The following is a 25,259-nucleotide window of genomic DNA, read 5'->3' on the forward strand; positions in this document are numbered from 1 at the left end:
GTATTCCAGTTTTTATGTATTTATTTTGGCTTGTAAAAGCATGAAAGTCTCTACTAATAGAGTTGTGGGAACTGTTCTTATTAGCCAATGAACATTAGCAGTGAGTAGACAACAGATACCGATTTTAATTTTTTCAGGCAAAACAAAAAACAAATTACATTTAGCACAATTTTTATACAAACCCAAGAGATGTTTAATTCCACTTTAAAGTGATAGAAAATTCAAAAATGAAATGTGCATGAGAGCATTTTAACTTCAAATAGAAGCATTTTTGCAATATACTTCCATTAGCAAAACTGCTTCTAGTAAAAGTTATTACTTTTTTTCAGCGGCATACACACATATTCTGTGAGGGCCCGTGCACCAGTATTCAAACACTACACTCTACCAGAGGGCCAGCGGTACTCAACCTTGGCGCTCCAGAGGTTTTGGAACTACATTTCCCATAATGCTGAGCATCAGCTGATGCTCAGCATTATGGAAATGTAGTTCCAAAACCTCTGGAGCACCAAGGTTGAGCACCCCTGGCTTATATGACACAAATTTAGTCTTCACTAACGCAATACACAGTACCGCTAGCTCTCTGAGCTGTCATGGTGTTTGAATCATGTTCCTATAGTCCGATATAGCATATGTACATATGCCGTTGAAACAACAATAACATTTACTAGTAGCATTTTTGCCAATGTAAGTATATTGGAAAAACTCTTCCATTAAAAACTGAAATGCCCCATGCACATTTTAATTTTGACCTTTCTTTCCCTTTAAGTTAACAACAAATATTGTAATTGGTGAGTCTGCTAGTAAAGGTTTTTTTGCTTTTACCAATGAATCTACATCTTACTTTCTCATCCCCCATCTCCAGCTCCTCTTCCCTCTCCCAGCATCCTCGTCTCTTTCACTCCTCTCACATTTGTCACACACCACCCTCCTTATTTGTAGCCAGTGCTTCCATATGAGGCTTGGTATAATCAAGCAGATGGCTGCACCCAGCCCCAGGGAAGCAATCGTTCCAACCCCAGCTATAGGGAATGATTACCGTTTTGTAACGTCCGCTATAACGGATTCTTAGATGGGTCATAAAGAAGAAGAGCATTTACTACAATAGAAGTTACAAAGGATAGTCAATTGTTTAATGTTATTGATGTGGTTATTTCAAAACACACTATAGTTACTTTGTCTACTGAACAGTTAAAGTGAATATACATTTAAACAAATAAAAGCCCTGTTTTTAAAAATACTATTAAAAACAGGGGCACGTTCATTCATGAAAGTTTACATCGAAGCCGTTCCTTTAAAAATACTTACCTTTTATTCCTTGCAAGCTTGGAACACCATATCAGTGATTTCCCCCCCAGGTCCTCTCTTCTTACATCAGAAATGACAAATCCGGATTCCTCCAATAACGGCTTCCCCCCCCAGAGCAAACATTGCCTGAGGCCACACCGTGATTGGAGGAAGCCGGATGAGTCATTTCTGACGTAAGAAGAGACGACCTGGGGCGGGGAAATCGCTGCTCCGGTGTTCCAAGCTTGCAAGGAATAAAAGGTAAGTATTTTTTTTTTTTTTTTAAATGGCTGCAATGTAAACTTTCATGAATGAAAGTGCCCCTGTTTTTAATAGTATTTTTAAAAACTTACATTCACTTTAAGAGCGGGATTTTTATTGTTTCACTGAAGCAAATGATCAATATGCAACATAAAGGGTCACAAAAAACTAAAATACTAGAAAGAAATATGTATTCAAAGCAAACAGACTGAGATTAATAAGCTTTTTTTTTAAATTAGATTAAATATATGTTGGAAAAAAAATAAGTGTAAAATGTTTAGTCCTCATTAAAGTGAATGTAAAGTTTCATCAAGTAGTGCCCGTTTTTTAAAAATACGGGCACTTTCATTGATGAAACTTTACATTGCACCATATTTGTAGGGGGGAAGCCGTAATTGGAGGATGCCGGAATCGTCATTGCTGATATAGGAAGAGGCTTGCGACGAGCTGGAGAGCAGCTTTCAAGACGAAGAGGTAAGTATTTCTACAAATATGGTGCAATGTAAAGTTTCATCAATTAAAGTGCCCCAGTTTTTAATAGTATTTTTAAAAACCAGGCACTACTTGATGAAACGTTACATTCACTTTAAAGCAATGGGCACCACCATATTATAACCTTAGAGACCGTTATAAATGGGTCACTAGAGTGTGCAACCAATAACTTGCGAAAAACATAGTACTGCTACATTTGTAGTCTACAATTCTATTTTTTGAACAGGAATTGGAAAGCCTGCATCATTTAGAAACAAATTACAGTAAAAGGGGACAAAATTAAAAAAAAGTATATTACAACGTTCTTTTACTACATATATGAAACATTTTATACTACAGTCCTAAAGTGTTTAATGTCACTTTAATTTATGAGCCAGAAAGAATACATAGAACCAGCCACAAAAGTATAAGCTTAAAGGAACAGTATACACCAATTTTCATATAAATGCATGTAATAGACACTACTATAAAGAATGTTGTATTTGTATGTAAATGTGTGTATACGTGTATGTGTGTATTTTTAGATACTCATCTAAAAAATTAGTATAGCACTGTTGATGAGGTTAGGCTGGGACACCCAGTGAAGGGAGCTGGGAAAGCAGTAAAAACAGTCACCCCCGCCCCCCCACCCCCCCCCCCCCCCTGTATATGAAAAGACCCATTATACAACCAGGAGTCTGTAGGAGTCTGCAAATCAGCACAATTTTATTTACAAATAAGCAAAACTATACAACATTGTTACAAAAACACTCCCAGATGGGCTATATAAATGGATCATCTACAAAACATGTATTCAAAGAAAAATCTAGTGTAAAATGTCCCTAAGAGCTGTGCGTTTTTGGCCCCTTAAATTCGTCTAGCACGGTTACAAAGAATAAAGCACTGTGATTCTCAGTATTGCACTGTGAATAAAAGATTGCCCTTTTTTTTGAAAGTACAAATCTTATTTCTGATTTCACCTTCATTCTTTTCAAAACCATGTGGATGAGTCTCAAATATGGAGCGTGGAGCCTCAAAGAAGGGGAAACAATTAGGATATATCTGGCTGCTCATTGCTACCAACCACTGTCTCGGATGTCTCCTTAAAGGGACATTAAACCCCAAAAATTTCTTTCATGATTCAGATAGAGAATACAATTTTTAAAAAGTTTCCAATTTATTTATATTATCAAATTTATTTCATTCTCATGTTATTCTATGTTGAAGAGATACCTAGGTAGGTAGCGTGCACATGCCTGAAGCCCTACATGACAGGAAATAGTGGTGCCATCTAGTGCTCCTGCTAATGTATAACACTGTTGCAAAACTGCTGCTATATAGTGCTGCAGACACGTGCACACTCTTGAGCTTACATTTCTGCTTTTCAAATAAGGACAACAAGAAAACAAAGAAAATGTGATAATAGAAGTAAATTAGAAAGTTGTTTAAAATTTGATGTTCTATCAAAACCATGAAAGAAAATAATTGGGTTTTATGTCCCTTTAATTTTTCATGATCTTGCAAGCACATGTTCAAAATGGTTCAGACTAGAACAAGGTTGCACAATTCCTAAGAACCCACTTCCAGGCCAGATTTCCCAAGTGTCTGAGGTACAGCACAGATGTCATATTCAGTAATTGTGGTTATCTAACGCGTTCCCATCCAACGTAATTGTAAGATTCTGGCCTCTTTGGGAGTTCTGAGGAATGGTATTGGAGCATGTAATCTTTCCACTCACTAGAATGGCCCTTTAAAAAGGGTAACATTGTCTGCAATACATTAGGAATAAATTTTTGGATTATCTGTTAAAAAAGAAACAACAACAACAAAAAAGGGGAGCTTATGGAGAAGATGGACTCACTCTTGGATACAAAATATTGTTTTAGTCGTTTCATAGAAATCTGTGAATTTACTATAGACTCCACATGCAGAGAGTGAACTATAAATTACTTTCCTATTTACTTCTATCAAATTTGCTTAATTCTCTTAGTATCCTTTGTTAAAAGAGCAACAATGCACTTTTGGTAACTAGCTGAGCACATTATGTGAGCCAATGACAAGAGGCATATATGTGAAGCCAACAATCAGCAGCTAGCTCCCAGCTCCTGGGCCTACCTAGGTATGCTTTTGAACAAATGATACTAAGAGAACTAATTAGATAATAGAAGTAAATTGGAAAGTTGTATATTCTATCTGAATCATGAAAGTTTAATTTCCTTTAAAAAGGGACATTAAAACACTAAATAAATCATTCAGAGCAAAGATTAGCATGAAAATAATATGTACATGTAATTTTAAAAATTATATTAGCTGTTTAAATATTGAAAAAATAAGGGTATATAGTTAATGTTCATAGAGCAGTGGGCGCCGCCATATTGTAACTTAGGTTACACTAGGCCAATTAGGACTTCCATGTTTAACATGAATTGGAAAGCCCACAATATTCAGAATTAAATTACAGGAAAGGAGAAGGAAAATAATTAAAGTATATTGCAAAGTGTTTTACTACATGTAATTAAACAATTTATATTAATATCTTGAGGTATTTATTGTCCCTTTAATACACGAGCACTGTTCTGCTATATTTGTGGTAAAAGGTAAACATCATAAAAACACCTTTTTATAGAAGTTGTATGAAGAATGAATCATCGCTTAACAATTCTGTTCTCTTTTGAGTATATAGTTTTTAGGTGAAGCGTCAGTACTGGCAACCTCCTGCGTTGCATGATGGTGTCGCTCTTTAGAAAGAAGCTATGAAGCGTAATTATAACTCGAGGGAAATCTTTAGGGAGCCGAATAATATTTTGCTGTCCAGCAGAGAAGAAAAGGTCAAGAGGGCAAGATGTGCAGCTATTAATGGGTATGAAAGGACATGATAAAAAAAATAAAAACGGAACAGCTAAGACTACCAATTTGTCTGCTCTTGGAGAACGAGAGAGAATGGAAAGAAAGTGGAATCTAGTTATCTTTGCTTAAATCCCTTTGCTTTGCAATGTATATGTATATATATATATATATATATATATATATATATATATATATATATATATATATAAATAAAACAAATAAATGAAAAATGTCTGGTCTGGAAAGAAAGCTTCAAAACAGGATGTTTATTCGTCCTGTGCAAGGAAAGTCCAGACGCGTTTCGCAAATGTGCTTCATCAGAGGCTACAGGTGATATTTATTCTCTTGATCAACCAATCAACATTTTAACATTCAATTGTTCACATAATCATTCAAGTGTGTAAGTAATTGGATATTTAATTAACCTCTATGGGCAACATAAATTGCTAGGTTATTGGGATTTTAACTTGGTAACATTAGTCATGAGTAAAGTATAGTAAAAAGGGACCCTCAGATCCTACATCAAGATATAATATTTCTTATAAAACATCCAAATATTTTAAGAAAACATCAAATATAGAACAATAATTCATAGCCTAATTAAAATAAATGAACGTAAAAATCTAATAAAACATTGAAAACATATTCTATATATTAAGAATGATAGGTATATGAATAACAATAGAACATAAATGGTGAATAAATATAATGATGATAACTCTATAATACAAAAATAATAAATAAAATTAATTAATTTAAATAAGTAGCAAATGTCAAGAATTTGATGAATCAAAGTAAATTTTATATATATATATATATATATATATATATATATATATATATATATATATATATATATACACACACACATACACATACACATATACACACACACACACACAAATACAGCAAAAGGGTTTAAGCACAACACAAATACTATCACTCCGCACTTGTCCCTTAAACAACGTTATTGTGTGATATTTTCCCCAAAAATAAAATAACACTTTTGGTTTCAAGTTTATTGATGCATATAAATGTTCACCTAACGACCTAGGAAAGATGTAATTTTCAGCCAATAAGAAATGAGTCCCTAGAGAAGGGCTTTCACAAAATGTATAAATGAGATGACCTAAAGATTGCCAGCTCTATAAAGAAGGACCTTTCATCTCCTTTATTAATGTGTATTGTTTAGTCTATTTAATGTATTAGTATTTCTTTTTTTATCATGAACCAGTGCCATTGGGTACCCTCTACTCATGTACAAAGAGCTACAGAATTTGTGTAAGCTCTATAAATAAATTATGTTAATAATAATTTTGCCTGGCTTCTTACTTTTAAACAATGTATTGGCCACGAAAAAAAAAATAATTAAAAAATACTGCTAAGAATCGGCATTATTATTTTAAAGTGTTGAAGCCACATGCAAGGCCATAAGATATATATATTTAGATATTAGGAAAAAAATAAAAAACAGGTACATTTTTATGACAAAACACACAACGTGGTTCAAAAGCAAACAGCTGGGATAAAACAAAAAAAATATATAATATATATATAAATGGATCAATGACACTGCTACAAACCAGCATATTTCAAAGACTGAGTTAGCATCCAAGACCCACAGGACGCCAATTACATGGCAAGTCCAAGAAAATACATTAATCACATTCAAAAGGAAGACTTCAGCCAAGGACTAGGGAAAGATGCAATGTTTTAACAGAATCTAATTAGTATTTTTTAAGGGAAGGATGAAGATGAAATCTGATGGCAAGGAAAAACTGACTAACTGCCTCCCACTGAATAGTCTGTTGCATTTTACATGTCTTTTATACCAATGTCATATTCATGGGGTATTAATACTCAAAAATATAGTGAGCTCAATATTCTTAGATCTACTAGAGTCATGATAGACAGGGATTAATGAATCATTTGCACAGAGAAGGGAAAAGATGCGGTTGTAGAGACCTCAGTAAAATAGATTTTTCTCTTGATATGTAGCCAAGTAACATTTCATTCATAAAGACACACTAACAAGATACAATAAGGTCATTCAAAAGTTAAAAGGGGTATTAAAGGGCATTGAATACCTTGTATTCACATGAAACTTCTGTTGTCTTTCTATAGAATAACATATTAACCAAGTAACTTCTTGTTTCCTGCAACTGTTTTTTAATACCCAAACACTACCCACCATGTGTCTTATTTGGAGAAGCTATTGTGGGCTTGAGTCTGCAGCTGACAGACTATCCACAGGCATTATGTTAGGAACTGTAAAACTAATCCTGGCACTGTCAGATATAATATCCTATGTCTCCTTTGTTGTGCCAAATTAGGGACAGATTTTATTAAGTTTGCGCTCTGATCTAGGCAATTACTGTGCATAACGTTGTAGAGTTAGAGGGATTTAAAATCCAAAAAATTTCCTTTCATGACAATTTTAAACAAAATTCTTATTTACTTCTAGTACCTAATTTGCTTTGTTCACTTGGTATCCTTTGTTGAACATAATACCTAGGTAGGCTCAGAGGCTGAGAGCTAGCTGCTGATTGGTGGCGGTACATGTATGCATCTTGTCATTGGCTTACCAATGTGCTCAACGATCTACCAGTGGTGCATTCACAATACTGATTCTTCAATAAAGAATAAAAAAATTGATAACGGATATAACTTGGAAAGTTGTTTAAAAGTGTATGTTCTATCCGAATCATAAAATAAAAAGTTTGGGTTTCATATCTGAGTAAAATTTTAAACACAAAGTATCATGAGGACCTCCAGCCTCTCTTGGGGGAGAAGGAAAAGCACATTTTTTTTAGAAATATTTTAAAGCATAAGCAGACAAAATAAATAATAGATGAATGCTTATTGCAATGATAGTCATGACAAGAGTCATGGGAGTTTGCAGCTACTGTCAATCAACGTACTTGGCCATTATTTTATTTTTCCATAATTTCTTGATTCACGATATAAGGTAGGAAACATATCGAAATTATTATTATCATTATGTAGAGTGCCAACAGATTTGACAGCGCTATAAACATAGTTTATATATAGTATAGTATGAAATGGTTAACATTTATAAAAAAAAAAAAACACCTGACATGAAGGAGATCTACAGGAAAGCTGGGTTAGTAGGTTTACATGCTAAGGAGGTTTAAGGGAATAACAAAAGAAGGAGAGGAAGAGAGATAAGAAAAGGTTAGCGTACATTGTATACATCCCTGAACAGTACAGTCTTTAAAGGGACACTGAACCCAATTTTTTTATACATGCCTGAACAGTACAGTCTTTAAAGGGACACTGAACCCAAATTTTTTATTTTCCGATTCAGATAGAGCATGCAATTTTAAGCAACTTTCTAATTAACTCCTATTATCAAATTTTCTTCATTCTCTTGGTATGTTTATTTGAAAAGCAAGAATGTAAGTTTAGATGCCGGCCCATTTTGGTAAACAACCTGGGTTGTCCTTGCTGATTAGACAGCACCAATAAACAAGTGCTGTCCATGGTTCTGAATCAAAAATTTGCTGGCTCCTTAGCTTAGATGCCTTATTTTTCAAATAAAGATAGCAAGAGAACAAAGAAAAATTGATAATAGAAGTAAATTAGAAAGTTGCTTAAAATGACATGTTCTATCTGAATCGTGAAAGAAAAAAATTTGGGTTCAGTATCCCTTTAAGGAGCAGCAGATGAGGAGCGACATATAGGAACGATCAGCCTGGCAGAGGCCTTCATTATGGATTGTAAAGGAGATAGACGGCAGCTAGGGAGACCAGAGTGGATTTGCTATAGTCAGATCAAGTTGTGTCTTATGTGAGGAAGTGGCAAATTCTAGAGATATTTTTAAGTTGAATGGAAAATGAGATTTAATACGGAAAAATGTAAGGTTCTACATTTTGGAAGTAAAAATAAGCAGGCTATGTATTTTTTAAATGGGACAAGACTTAGCCAAACACAGGAGGAAAGGGATTTGGGAGTAGTAATAGATAACAAGCTAAAGATGAGTGCACAATGCAGGGCAGCGGCTTCAAAGGCTAATAAGATACTAGCATGTATTAAAAGAGGCATTGATTCAAGGGAGGAAAGCATAATTCTGTCATTATATAAAGCCCTGGTAAGACGTCACCTTGAGTTTGGAGTGCAGTTCTGTGGACCGATTGCTAAAAAAGATATTGCAGAACTAGAAAAGGTTCAGAGAAGGGCCACAAAGCTAATAAGGGGATTGGAGAAATTAACCTATGAGGAGAGGCTAGCCAAACTGGGTCTGTTCTCTTTAGAAAAAAGGCGCTTGAGAGGTGACATGATTACTTTATATAAATATATTCAAGGCCCATATACAGAGATGGCAGAAGCTCTTTTTATTCCAAGAAAATTGGTTCTGACAAGAGGTCATAATTTAAGGTTGGAGGAAAGGAGATTTAATCTCCTGCAACGGAAACGTTTTTTCACTGTAAGAGCAATAAAATTGTGGAACTCATTACCAAAGGAGGTAGTGAATGCCAATACCATAGATACATTTAAAAATAGTCTGGATAAATTTCTGTATATAAACAAAATTCATGGATATGATTGCTAGTATTAAATGGGTCACATTTTAATGGGGTTATTTAAGCTTAACTGGAGCTTTTTGTAAGTATTTTAGATTTGTATAGGTTGAACTCGATGGACTTCAGTCTTTTTTCAACCTTATCTACTATGTTACTATGAAAATGGCAGAAATTGGCCAAAGACTGGATGTGGGAAGTAAATGATCTGAATCAAGCAAGTGTGACCCCAAGGCTTTGTGCATTAGAGTTTGGGTAATGATGTTATTATCAACAGTTATAGAAAGTTGGGGGAGGGAATAATGAGCTCAATTTTACATAGATTAAACATAAAGGGACACTCAAGGCAAAATAAACTTTTATGATTCAGAAAGAGCAGCAGTTTTAAGACTCTTTCCAATTTACTTCCATTATCAAATTTTGCACAGTCTATCTACACACTTTCTTGGGGACAAGATCCTACTGAGCATGTGCACAAGTTCACAGGGTATACGTATGCTAGTCTGTGATTGACTGATGTCTGTCACATGATACAGGAGGCCAGAAAATGGGAGACAAAATACATTTTTCAGAAGAAAAAAAAAAAATCTACTGCTTATTTAAAATTCAGAGTAAGTGTTAAATAATTGTGTTTTTATTACGCACTTATTAATTATGTAATTCTACTACATTGAGTGGTCCTTTAAGGTAGTGAGGGAATATCCAGGATAAAATATTATAAAGACAGTTAGAGACACAAGTTAGCAGGAGGGGGGATAGGTCTGGTAAAGAGAGGTACATTTGGGTGTCATCAGCACAGCAAACTTGTGGGAGTTTATTAAAGAACCTAAGGATCAAGTATAGGTTGAAAAAAGAAGGGGACAAAGAACAGAGTCTTGTGGTACCCCAACGGAAAGTAGTAAAGGCGCAGAGGATGCACCAGAGAGAAAAAAACACTAAAAAGGTACAGTTAGACAAGTAGGAGGAGAATTCTGAGAGGGCTGTGTCACAAAAGGGTTGCAGGGTTTGAAGCAAGAGAGAATGGTCAACAGAATCAAAGGCTACTGACAGATGGAGAAGGATTCACAGAGAGAAATGGCCTTTAGACCTTGCTGTAAGGTCTTTAATGATAGTAACTTTAATGATTTCAGCCTCTGTAGAGTGTTGGGGCGAATTTAGTGTGCAATGCAATAAACCACGCATATCTGGCACAGTAATGGTCTACACTCAAAGCCTGAGCTGTGGGCACATCTCATGTCCTAAACAGCACTCTCAGAATAAATTGGGTACATTTCCAATAACCTGGGCAGCACCCTCACAGTAAACTTGTTACACATCCGCAGGCACAGGCAGGTTACCTCAGCACAAACTGGAATCCATTAGGGAGTATTAACCACAAACATACACAAAAATGCAAAATAATTTTGCTGGTGCCAACATAGAAAAAAACAAAAAAAATTTTGTTCTACTTTTTATAACTAGAAGCCAGCAAGAAAAAATTAAGTTAGGAACCAAATACTAAAAGGAGTCATGGAGGGGAATTGGGCTAATTATCTCTTGGCAGTAATTAAAACCTCCCTTTTATTTTTTAAGTGACCAACAAATTTCTTTCAGAGCTTTGTTTTGTTAAGCTATGTTTAAAGGGACATTCCAGTCAAAACTGAATTGATGAATCTTTGGAATAAATTTGTTATTAAAAGCAATTTTTTCTAATTATCACTTTTACAGTGAGAGCTTTTACAGTGCATATATAAATATACCCCATGCTCGAGCATTTAAAGAGTATACACACTCAGAGCACCAGTGCTGCCGTAAATTACATGATAAAAACACTGACAGCTCTTCAAGCAAACTTTTAAATGCTGCTGCACGAAGCATATTTAGATATGCTTAACTTGCACAGTAAAAGCTCTCATTAAAAATAGTGATAGCTTTTAATGGAATAATATTTGCTAATTCAAATATATCTAAAAAATGCTTCTATTCAAAATTGAAATGTACTGAGGAGCATTTCAATTTTGTCTGGAATGTCCCTTTAATCCCAAGTGGATTTTGTACTTTTCTCTGGGACTGGTTGTCATTCTCAGGCGATCTGCACCAGTCCTCTGCAATTTCTTACCAGCCCACATATATATGTTTATTTGTTATATACTATAAAATAGTAAATTATATAATAGTCCTGGGCAAGTGTGAAATTGCAGTTGAACAGTTAAAAAAAAATAGCTTTTTCCTGGGCTAGTAACTTTGTGCCTGGACTGGTAAAATAGTGATATTTTTCGAACCATACAAACACATACAGGGGTGAAAAAGACAACACTAGTTAACCCAATGCTAATGATAGAAAAAAAAAAAAAAAAAAAAAAAAGGCAAATTTTGTCCACTGCAATTTCTTACGCTTCCAAGACTAGTAGTGGAAATTTCCAGCCATGTATGTGCGTTTGTGTAATATATATATATATATATATATATATATATATATATATATATATATATATATATATATATATATATATATATATATATATATATATATATATATATATATATATATATATATATATATATATATACACACACATATATATATACATATATATATATATATATATATATATATATATATATATATATATATATATATATATATATATATATATATATATATATATATATATATACACACACACAACTATAAGCACATTTATTTGACATCATCTCATATCCCACCATCCCCCACTTAGACTAACATTCATGTGAGGGCTGTTGCTAGAAGCTAGATTGGTGATGGTTAATCCCTACTAGTAACATAATTTGCAAAGGCAGATAGGCTGTCATATTTCATGTACTCAAAATAACAGTGTAATATTTTGTATGCTACCCAGTCACCATTTACTTTGGTATGGTCATTTACACATATGAAAAAAAGGATTTGAATTGGTAACGTCTAATTTTTGTGAAATGTTTAGAAAGGCACATAGCAGGGATGGATACAAAAATATGCAGATATGATTGTGATTTTGTGATTGTCAGGGAGGGCAGGGGGCTGTATAGTGAATTCTAGATCTTTAATACCTGAAATGGAGAAATATGTAAATTGTAATTACACTGCAGTGCTGGGAGCAGCAAGATTTATTGACTTGGAATTTGAAGAAATAAAGGAAAGCTGTTAAAATGATGTTTAAAAATAAACAGACAGATTCTAAATGGAAAGTACAACTATGAATTATTTTAATGAAAAATGGTCATACTGGGATAACCTACAGCAATAAATCTGTGTGGGGGGAAATCATAAGAGGCCCATGGTCCATAAGCATTTTATATACTTTATTTTTTCTTTAAGAAAGAAACAAAATATCACTTAAATGTATTATGAATAAAAAAGGTTTAAACAATGAATGATGTATAACAACAAAAGAAATGGAAAACACAGCAATGTAAAGATGTAAATTGTCAAATGAATATAGATTCTATTATAGCAATTTTATACTAAAATGGGCAATCATGGCATACATATATGGAAGATAAGAATAAAAAGTTACTAGTATCACTATAGCATTTAGTAATATATACCAAAACAATTACATATTTATTATAGATCTTCCACTTTTACAGTATAGTGTATTTAATGTAATATAATACATATCAAAATTGATGTTATAATAGCATATTTAAGGATCAGAGTGACTGACATGAGAAAAAAATTATTATAACATACAAGTAAAAATTTGCATGAAAATCACAATTCAACTAAAATTGTCTTATAGAGATAGGGGCATCATAGTTTATAAGAAGCTACCATATTATGCAGTGCTGAATACATGACTATTGGAATATACAATGCAAAACAATTAGACTTGACAATCTAATTAATACAAGAGGAGGGCCCTTTCTCAAAAGAGCTTACAATTTATTTGCATATAATTCTACTAAATGCTACCAATAGCAGCTACCTTTCTATACAAGCATGCACTTCTAAACCTATATAGCCCAGCACTATATTCATTAATTAAATGCTACTAGATTACAATATTTAAATTAATGTAACTACATGAACTGTGTTCACATATCTAGAGAGCTTGTAAATGAATGCAAGGTCTTTGATAAACATATCTTATATTAATTTGAAGGTTTTTTTTTTGCTATAGCATCCAACAACAAAAAAGGGGATTTGTAAAATAATCTGACAAAAATTGCATACTCCATTCATTTAACAACCTTAACGATTAATTATTCAGTGTCTTTATTTGAACACCTACGTTTAAAAATAGCTGTAAGTATATCTGATAGGTTTCATCCTTGTAGCAAGGAAATCAGTTTGAATAAACCTCAAAATAGTAACTGACAAATACATGTATGACATTTTCAATGACATATCCTCCTCCCCCTATAGCTAGACACACTCTGAATTTCTTTTTTTATTCCATTAAATGTACAGATGGCTTTTTAGGGTGCCTCTAATTAAAATACAGTTCCATCCTATTACTGCATTATTCTATTTCTGTGATAACTGTTCTAAAAAAACATAAATAATTACAGAAGGATGTATCTCCAAGTGTGTCTATTTGAACATATATATTGACATATCTGTATATATGTACAAATGCATGTAAAAGTGGGTAGATTATCATTGTTTGTGAATATGTGCATATTTTTCTACATATATAAGGATCATATACATGCAATATAGTAAGACACCTTTAGGAGTATATATATATATATATATATATATATATATATATATATATTTAAAGGCATATTACTATTGTGTGTATATATATATATATATATATATATTTTGATTTAAAGGCATATTAGTAGTGTGTGTGTATATATATATATATATATATATATATACACACACATACACACAAAATCTAAGGTTATTGATGTAAACTGAGAGCACATATGATAGCAAGACGGCTGCTACATGGATGCTGATCGATGAATCAACACTTTGCTCCATCCCCCATCACCATTGTCAGCAAAATTAAAACAGGAAAAGGAGATTTACTGTTGCTGTGGTTTCAGTCCCTTAGTAAAACAAATAATAATAAAATGAATGTATCTTCAGTGTTTCCTAGTGCTGGATGATAGGTTGCAATTTAAAAGGCTCCGTTTTAATGTTCGGAAATAAAAACAAACACTGGGAGGATACGGAGTCAGCATCTTTCCGAGACAAATGAAGGTTACATCTTGCCCATTTAAAAAGCAATAACTCTATTTTTGGCATCGCCGCAAATGGATGCAGACCTAGATTATTTTATCTTGCATTCTGCAATGCTATATCTAGTGTCATGCAAATGAAGAAACAAATGAAAATACAAGGAAAATGATGAATGTCTGTATCTCTTACCTTTCTTCTGTCTCCCTGTGTATTTTCCTCAGCTTCTATTGCACCAACGCTGCAGCTCTATCCCTGCACCTGCAGAGCGAACGTTGACGTCACTTGACTGACAGCTGCAAAGTGATGGTGGGCGTAGCCACAAATTCTCCTCCTGTTCCGTGGAGAAAAACGAGCCTTGATTGGCGGAGAGATTATCCAATCAGAAATCGCCGCTTGTGTAAGGTTGTCACCTGCCCGGTATCTTACCGTCTCGTCTCAGACGACGGTATATAATATCCCAGACCACTGTGTAAATAGCGACAGCATGAATAAGGTTCTCGAGTAATCATATGCACCCCAACCCAGGAGTCTGCAGCGACAGCACACAGAATCATTTACAAAACACTTGATGTAGGAAGCGGGTGGGCGGAGTTTGAGTGAGTTAATCTTGGAGTCAGAGCTGTATTAGAGTACCTAGCCCATTTATAAATATATTACAGTAAGTGGTATAATGGTTGTTGGCTGGAAAAGCTGCTGTTTGCAGCCTACAAAGCAGATACACGTATGGGCAGCAGCTAGTGCTACTCTTCTGCTTCTACTAGTAGCAGGGTTCTGTACCCAAGATGCTCCAGCTAGCTATGGACTATGATCCAGTCCACTGGTTTTCAAACCTGTCATCAGGCCTCCCCAACACATTTTGAGGAAATCTGAACTGGAGCACAGGTGAAACAATCAACTGATTAGTAAACATTGTTATTCTACCTGATCTCATCTAAAATAATCCTAAAAACCTGGCCTGTTAGGGAGGCTTGAGCCCTGGTTTGAAACCCAGTGATCTAGTCTGACAGTAGCAGTGCCTGGTTCATTGCTAACCCCCCCCCCCCCCCCCCCCCCTTATACTGCTCCTCCTTTCTCTCCTCAGTTCTGCAGGTCATCTCCCAACTATAGGGCCATTATAGTAAAAAAAAAAATAATAATGATAAATGCTCTAATTCGTTATTGAATGTAATTTAAAAACTATCAACCCTTTAATGCCTTGTGTTAACCCCCAACCCCGCAAAGGAATTAAACACATACTAGAAGTACTGCTCAGGATCCGTAAAGCACTGCTTGTGTGCAGGGGAAACTGCCACTGATCCAGTCACAACGTATGACTCAAATGTGTGACTGACTGGATCAGTGGCAGTTTTCGCTCGGGCCTGTGCAGTACGTCTACTATGTGTTTAACCCCGTTGCAAGGGGGTGAGGAGGAGGGTTAAACACATAGCATTAAAGGGTTGCTAGTCTTAAAACTACATGATATAACAAATAAGAGCATGGAATTTTTTGATTATTATGGTCCATTAACCTTTAAAAGGGAAAGGCTACACTAACTGATATTGGGTTATCTTGGCTGCATTCCCCCCAAGCTGTCATAGAGTCATCATGAAATAAATCCAAGAGGAAAATATTGTGAAGAAGGGGGCTGTTAATTTCTGTTTGAGAACTAGTATTAATCAGTACTAATCCAGCATATCTGTGCTTTATAATTTCAGTGATGTTGTGGTTGTCGTGTATGTATGCTTGCAGGTGTTTGATGATGCCTGTGTATATGTTTTGTGTGTCTGAGTTTGCAAGCAGATTTCTTTGGGTGCCTGTTTGTGTGTGTGCATGTGGGTCCCTGTGAATGTATCTGAGTTATTTATATATGCATGTTGGTGTTTGGATGCATGTTTGTGCATGTATATGGATGCTTGTATGTGTGTGCATATGGATATCTGTGGGAGCCTGTGTTTGTGTTTTTGTACGTGTCTGTATATGTGTGCATACATGAATATGGACTGTCTCTGTATGTATGTGGTGCCTTTGTATATTTGTGTGCCTATTTGTGTATACTACTGGGTGTCAAATGGTATCTGTGCATGTGGATGTTTGTTGATGCATGTGAGTGCATGTGGATGTCTGTGTGTGCATATTTGTTGTTTGTTGATGGGTATGAGTTGCTGTGGATATATGTATGTGCATGTGAGTGTCTGCTCTTATGTGTGTGAATGTTTATGTGAGCTTGTTTGTGGATGTCTTTTATAACTGTGTACACATACATCTGTATGTCTGTGGGTGCTTTTTTTGTGCACATGTATCTGCTTTTGTGCATTTGGGTGCCTGTGTGTGAGCATGTAGCTATCTGTGGGTGCCCTGTATCTGACTATGCAGCTGTTTTTGGTTGGCCTATGTGTGTGTCTGTAAGTCTATGGATGTCTGCCAGGGCCACCATCAGGGGGTGACAGGGGTGACTCCTGTCAGGGGCCCAATGGGCCAGGGGGGCCCCATGAGGCAAGAACTAAAAAAAAAAAAAAAAAAAAAAATTAAATTTTGGCAGCCACCAGTGGGTACTACAGCAGAGTGCTAATTGAGAATGGGAAATGTTATTACAAAGAGTAAAGTATTAGCATTTGAGAGGATATCTGAGTGTGCACTAAATCACTATGCACAGTGTGAGACAGACTTGACACTTTGTTTGTACAGTGTGAGCCTGAGTCAGACGGCAGATCACTTTCATTTGCAGAGGAGGTAGGACTTACTTAACAAATGTTTTTTATTTCTTTGTGCAATTTCAGATTGTAACTTTAGTGTGGTAGTAGTTGTATGGTGGGACCAGGGGTCCATAAAAACACATCTTCTTAATAGCTTTGCAGCACAACTGAGAAAATAGAGCCAAACATTTGCAAAAACAAACAACTCATTTATTATGTATAGCTTTTGGGGTTAAATGGGGTGCAGCATAAGAGGGGGGGAGACAGTGGGGAGGTGGGTGAGATGCAGGTGAGGGGGTAGAGAGGTGATGAGAGAGAGTAAAGCCAGAAACAGGAAGTAGAAGAGGTGAAAAGGGAAAAGATTGTGCTAAGGGGTGAAGGGAAAAGAGAGTGAGGGGAATGAGAGTGAGGGAAGTGAGTAAAATAAGACAGGGATGGGCAGGGCCGCCATCAGGGGGTGACAGGGGTGACTCCTGTCAGGGGCCCAATGGGCCAGGGGGGCCCCATGAGGCAAGAACTAAAAAAAAAAAAAAAAAAAAAAATTTTGGCAGCCACCAGTGGGTACTACAGCAGAGTGCTAATTGAGAATGGGAAATGTTATTAAAAAGAGTAAAGTATTAGCATTTGAGAGAATTTCTGAGTGTGCACTAAACTACTATGCACAGTGTGAGACAGACTTGGCACTTTGTACAGTGTGTGCCTGAGTCAGACGGCAGATCACTTTCATTTGAAGAGGAGGCAGGACTTACTTAGCAAATGTTTTTTATTTCTTTGTGCAATTTCAGATTGTAACTTCAGTGTGGTAGTAGTTGTATGGTGTGACCAGGGGTCCATAAAAACACTTTTTTTTTAGCAGCAGTGTATTTATGATTATTTGACAATGCTGTAGAAATTCTATATTTAAAACCATGCAGAAATGTTTCCTCCTCAATACACAAATGGTAGGTGCTCTTTTGGCAAATATGCTTTTTTTAATTTTTATTTATTTATTTATTTATATATATATATATATATATATATATATATATATATATATATATATATATATATATATATAACTTTCCAGATTACTGCCCCTTTATGCAAAGACTTTCCAGATGCAAGGAGGCATTTTATCTAAGATTTTTACATCTGCATAACATGTTATACTCTCAGACTAAGATTGCTCAGTGTTTGAAATGAGCCAGGTTAACTTAAAACTGTTCAGTTTACACTAAAGCTGACTTAATTTTGAAATACATACCAACAAGCCTAAATCCTGCATTTAACCAGATCTAATGGTATGAGTACCACAGCTTATGGTTCCACCAAGACCATATAGAGTACAGCATTTTCAAAATCATTAAGGCCTAGATTTGGAGTTTGGCGGTAGATGGGCTGTTAACGCTACGCAAGCTTTTTTCTGGCCGCACCATAAAATTAACTCTGGTATCGAGAGTCCCAAAAAATGCTGCTTTAGGCTCCAAAAAAGGAGCGTAGAGCATTTTTACCGCAAATGCAACTCTCGATACCAGAGTTGCTTACGGACGCGGCCAGCCTCAAAAACGTGCTCGTGCACGATTCTCCCATAGGAAATAATGGGGCTGTTTGAGCTGAAAAAAAAACCTAACACCTGCAAAAAAGCAGCGTTCAGCTCCTAACGCAGCCCCATTGTTTCCTATGGGGAAACACTTCCTACGTCTGCACCTAACACTCTAACATGTACCCTGAGTCTAAACACCCCTAACCTTACACTTATTAACCCCTAATCTGCCGCCCCCGCTATCGCTGACCCCTGCATATTATTATTAACCCCTAATCTGCCGCTCCGTAAACCGCCGCAACTTACATTATCCCTATGTACCCCTAATCTGCTGCCCCTAACACCGCCGACCCCTATATTATATTTATTAACCCCTAACCTGCCCCCCACAACGTCGCCGCCAGCTACTTACAATAATTAACCCCTAATCTGCCGACCGCAAATCGCCGCCACCTACGTTATCCTTATGTACCCCTAATCTGCTGCCCCTAACACCGCCGACCCCTATATTATATTTATTAACCCCTAATCTGCCCCCCTCAACGTCGCCGACACCTGCCTACACTTATTAACCCCTAATCTGCCGAGCGGACCTAAGCGCTACTATAATAAAGTTATTAACCCCTAATCCGCCTCACTAACCCTATCATAAATAGTATTAACCCCTAATCTGCCCTCCCTAACATCGCCGACACCTAACTTCAATTATTAACCCCTAATCTGACGACCGGAGCTCACCGCTACTATAATAAATGGATTAACCCCTAAAGCTAAGTCTAACCCTAATACTAACACCCCCCTAAGTTAAATATAATTTTAATCTAACGAAATTAATTAACTCTTATTAAATAAATTATTCCTATTTAAAGATAAATACTTACCTGTAAAATAAATCCTAATATAGCTACAATATAAATTATAATTACATTGTAGCTATTTTAGGATTAATATTTATTTTACAGGTAACTTTGTAATTATTTTAACCAGGTACAATAGCTATTAAATAGTTAAGAACTATTTAATAGTTACCTAGTTAAAATAATAACAAAATTACCTGTAAAATAAGTCCTAACCTAAGTTATAATTAAACCTAACACTACCCTATCAATAAATTAATTAAATAAAATACCTACAATTACCTACAATAAAACCTAACACTACACTATCAATAAATAAATTAAATACAATTTCTACAAATAACTACAATTACATAAACTAACTAAAGTACAAAAAATAAAAAAGAACTAAGTTACAAAAAATAAAAAAATATTTACAAACATAATAAAAATATTACAACAATTTTAAACTAATTACACCTACTCTAAGCCCCCTAATAAAATAACAAAGACCCCCAAAATAAAAAAATTCCCTACCCTATTCTAAATTAATAAATTTAAAAGCTCTTTTACCTTACCAGCCCTGAACAGGGCCCTTTGCGGGGCATGCCCCAAGAAAATCAGCTCTTTTGCCTGTAAAAAAAAACATACAATACCCCCCCCAACATTACAACCCACCACCCACATACCCCTAATCTAACCCAAACCCCCCTTAAATAAACCTAACACTAAGCCCCTGAAGATCTTCCTACCTTGTCTTCACCATACCAGGTTCACCGATCCGTCCTGGGATCCGGTGCTGAAGAGGTCCAGAAGAGGCTCCAAAGTCTTCCTCCTATCCGGCAAGAAGAGGACATCCGGACCGGCAAACATCTTCATCCAAGCTGCATCTTCGATCTTCTTCCATCCGGTGCGGAGCGGGTCCATGTTGAAGCATCCGACGCGGATCCATCCTCTTCTTCCGGCGTCTCCCGACGAATGACGGTTCCTTTAAGGGACGTCATCCAAGATGGCGTCCCTCGAATTCCGATTGGCTGATAGGATTCTATCAGCCAATCGGAATTAAGGTAGGAATATTCTGATTGGCTGATGGAATCAGCCAATCAGAATCAAGTTCAATTCGATTGGCTGATCCAATCAGCCAATCAGATTGAGCTCGCATTCTATTGGCTGATCGGAACAGCCAATAGAATGCGAGCTCAATCTGATTGGCTGATTGGATCAGCCAATAGGATTGAACTTGATTCTGATTGGCGGATTCCATCAGCCAATCAGAATATTCCTACCTTAATTCCGATTGGCTGATAGAATCCTATCAGCCAATCGGAATTCGAGGGACGCCATCTTGGATGACGTCCCTTAAAGGAACCGTCATTCGTCGGGAGACGCCAGAAGAAGAGGATGGATCCGCGTCGGATGCTTCAACATGGACCCGCTCCGCACCGGATGGAAGAAGATCGAAGATGCCGCTTGGAGAAGATGTTTGCCGGTCCGGATGTCCTCTTCTTGCCGGATAGGAGGAAGACTTTGGAGCCTCTTCTGGACCTCTTCAGCACCGGATGCCAGGACGGATCGGTGATACCTGGATGGTGAAGACAAGGTAGGAAGATCTTCAGGGGCTTAGTGTTAGGTTTATTTAAGGGGGGTTTGGGTTAGATTAGGTGTATGTGGGTGGTGGGTTGTAATGTTGGGGGGGGGGTATTGTATGTTTTTTTTTTACAGGCAAAAGAGCTGATTTTCTTGGGGCATGCCCCGCAAAGGGCCCTGTTCAGGGCTGGTAAGGTAAAAGAGCTTTTAACTCTATTAATTTAGAATAGGGTAGGGCATTTTTTTATTTTGGGGGTCTTTGTTATTTTATTAGGGAGCTTAGAGTAGGTGTAATTAGTTTAAAATTGTTGTAATATTTTTCTTATGTTTGTAAATATTTTTTTATTTTTTGTAACTTAGTTCTTTTTTATTTTTTGTACTTTAGTTAGTTTATGTAATTGTAGTTATTTGTAGCAATTGTATTTAATTTATTTATTGATAGTGTAGTGTTAGGTTAATTGTAGGTATTTTATTTAATTAATTTATTGATAGTGTAGTGTTAGGTTTAATTATAACTTAGGTTAGGATTTATTTTACAGGTAATTTTGCTATTATTTTAACTAGGTAACTATTAAATAGTTCTTAACTATTTAATAGCTATTGTACCTGGTTAAAATAATTACCAAGTTGCCTGTAAAATAAATATTAATCCTAAAATAGCTACAATATAATTATTATTTATATTGTAGCTATATTAGGATTTATTTTACAGGTAAGTATTTAGCTTTAAATAGGAATAATTTATTTAATAAGAGTTAATTAATTTTGTTAGATTTAAATTATATTTAAGTTAGGGGGGTGTTAGTGTTAGGGTTAGACTTAGCTTTAGGGGTTAATCCATTTATTATAGTAGCGATGAGCTCCGGTCGTCAGATTAGGGGTTAATAATTGAAGTTAGGTGTCGGCGATGTTAGGGAGGGCAGATTAGGGGTTAATACTATTTATGATAGGGTTAGTGAGGCGGATTAGGGGTTAATAACTTTATTATAGTAGCGCTCAGGTCCGCTCGGCAGATTAGGGGTTAATAAGTGTAGGCAGGTGTCGGCGACGTTGTGGGGGGCAGGTTAGGGGTTAATAAATATAATATAGGGGTCGGCGGTGTTAGGGGCAGCAGATTAGGGGTACATAAGTATAACGTAGGTGGCGGCGCTTTGCGGTCGGCAGATTAGGGGTTAATTATTGTAAGTAGCTGGCGGCGACGTTGAGGGGGGCAGGTTAGGGGTTAATAAATATAATACAGGGGTCGGTGGTGTTAGGGGCAGCAGATTAGGGGTACATAAGTATAACGTAGGTGGCGGTTGGCAGATTAGGGGTTAAAAAAATGTAATCGAGTTGCGGCGATGTGGGGGGACCTCGGTTTAGGGGTGCATAGGTAGTTTATGGGTGTTAGTGTACTTTAGGGTACAGTAGTTAAGAGCTTTATGAACCGGCGTTAGCCCAGAAAGCTCTTAACTCCTGCTATTTTCCTGCGGCTGGAGTTTTGTCGTTAGAGCTCTAACGCTCACTTCAGAAACGACTCTAAATACCGGCGTTAGGAAGATCCCATTGAAAAGATAGGATACGCAATTGACGTAAGGGGATCTGCGGTATGGAAAAGTCGCGGCTGAAAAGTGAGCGTTAGACCCTTTAATCACTGACTCCAAATACCGGCGGTAGCCTAAAACCAGCGTTAGGAGCCTCTAACGCTGGTTTTCACGGCTAACGCCGAACTCTAAATCTAGGCCTAAGTATAGCTGACAGATGGGAACATTTATACACTATATTTGAAGTGGTGCTCTTGGTTGGGGAAAATGGGAAAAAATCAAACAAACATATGTCAATGTCAACCTTTTAAAAGTACTTTTCTTCATCTAGTCATCTACCCAGATCATTCATGTTCATTTTTGAATTCACAGTTTTTTTTGTTAGCACATTTACAAATATGATTCTTTAAAAAGTGATCTCTTAATTTCTGCAATTTTTTTTACCATGCATGTCACACACTGTTGATTTAGGGGATGAAAGGTGCATAAATATTTCCTCCTGTGAGTGTTTCTGTGGGTGTCTGTGTTAATGTCTTTGTGCTTTGGTTTGTGTCTCTATGAGTGTGTACGTATTTTTTTTCTGTGGGTCTCTCTGTGAGGATGGGTGTGTATGTCTTTGTGAATTTTCTGTGGATGTCTTTGAGGGTGTGTGCATATGTATTTGAGCTTTTTCTATCGGTGTCTCTGTGAGGGTGCGTTTGTCTTTGTGTATTTTCTCTGGATGCCTCTGTGAGGGTGTGTGTGTATGTCTGTGTTTTCTGTGGATGTATCTGTGAGGGTGTGTGTTTTCTGTGGGTGTCTCTGTGAGGGTGTGTGTATGTCTGTGTTTTCTGTGGATGTCTTTGTGAGGGTGTGTGTTTTCTGTGGGTGTCTCTGTGAGGGTGTGTGTATGTCTTTGTGTGTTTTCTGTGGATGTCTCAGTGAGGGTGTGTGTATGTATGTCTTTCTGTGTTTTATGTGGTTGTCTCTCTGTGTGTGTATGTCTTTGTGTGTTTTCTGTGGGTGTCTCTGTGTGTGTGTGTATATGTCTTTGTGTGTTTTCTGAGGCTGTCTCTGTCAGTGTTTCCTTGGGTGTATGTGCAAGTTTTAGTTTGTGTGTGTGTGTCCATTGTCTGTTCCTTTTTTGGACATTTTGACCTTACTACTGATTATTCACATCTTTCTAGATTTTGAGACTAATGAGACCTTTCCGAAAGTCACCAATCCACCATTTAACCTTTAAATTATTGTTTAGGCAGTCCAGGGCCCTTCCTTTCAGCCACTGCATGCTGTTGTCATCATTTAGTTGGCATCTTCCTTTACAAAAAGATAATCAGAACCCCATATTTAGTTTTCTAAATCTCCTTTTTTTCCAAAACTGTAGTTTACTTCATTACTTTTCAGGTCAATGTAAACAAGTACTGAGTGTCTATTTGGGTGTTTTTGTCTGTGTTTTTTTGCGTGTCTGCTAGAGTGTCTATATGTGAATATTTATGTGTGAGTGTTTCAGTGTATTAGTGTATCTGTGTGTTTGTATGTTACTACCTTTACAACATTTCCAAGTTTAAATAGACACTTAAGAATAAAGTGCATACATTTTAGTCACTTGGTCAAAAATTGCACATGTCAAAGGAGGGGGGGGGCCCTGATCAATGGTTAAGTCAGGGGCCCCATAATTTCTAGTGGCGGCCCTGGGTAAAGGGGAGTGTGTCATGGGATCTCCTGGAGGAAGCATCAGCAAGTTTATACACTGCAGGGCACTGTAAGGACAACCGGGAGAAGATAAATTGTAGCAACTTCACAGAAACCCCCGCAATACCACTTCAGAGGTCCGGTAAGGCTCCCTTACATATCTGCTATTACTGACTTTACACGGATACTCAATAGGTTATTTTGGCCACCATAACCCTAATATAAGGATGACATTGTGGATTACAAATACACCATCGCTAGCCATATTTTGATTACTACTACCTGGATATTCCTCCTATACATATTGGCTGTGGGATATATTTTGTAATTATGGATTTAGAATCTATATAATCTCCTGCAGTATTTTTTCAGTACCTTTTGGGAGATATGAGGCACCTTTTTTAACTTCATTGACTTTATCTACATTTTTTATATAAGCGCCCTTACATATCTGCTATTACTGACTTTACACGGATACTCAATAGGTTATTTTGGCCACCATAACCCTAATATAAGGATAACACATATAAACACATTAACCTATATATAAGTGTATTGGAGCCCTTTGCAGTTAAGTAGATGAAATCTTGTAAAAAGATATTTAGGCAATATTCATATTTAATAAAGGTTGTAACTATGTATTTACTGTGAATATTTCACATTCCAATGTTCTGTACATAGTAGAATATGTTCTAAGTATTTCTAAATAGATATTCCTATATATGTATATATCTGTACCTTGTTGTTATTGTTTAAAATCCATCATATATACATATATTTATTAATAATTAGAACATATTTTGTTATGTAAAGAACATCAGAATTTGAAATATTCATATTTTCATGTCGGGTTTGTGCTAATGAGTATATGTCATGGTATTTGCGCAAGAGAGTGGGT

The 25,259-nt window shown here is 36.1% G+C and overlaps 1 protein-coding gene across 1 annotated transcript in view; it reads right to left on the minus strand.

Moving 5' to 3' along the window:
• Positions 1 to 15,049, minus strand: part of RAB3A (RAB3A, member RAS oncogene family) — a 249,179-nt gene extending 234,130 nt beyond the window's left edge. Inside the window, exon 1 of the mRNA XM_053702943.1 lies at positions 14,740 to 15,049. The gene's annotated coding sequence lies outside the window, so the exon portion shown is untranslated. The remainder of the gene's footprint in view (positions 1 to 14,739) is intronic.
• Between the last annotated feature and the right edge of the window lie 10,210 nt (positions 15,050 to 25,259).

Source organism: Bombina bombina, chromosome 2 (assembly GCF_027579735.1).
Source record: "Bombina bombina isolate aBomBom1 chromosome 2, aBomBom1.pri, whole genome shotgun sequence".
Taxonomy (NCBI): domain Eukaryota; kingdom Metazoa; phylum Chordata; class Amphibia; order Anura; family Bombinatoridae; genus Bombina; species Bombina bombina.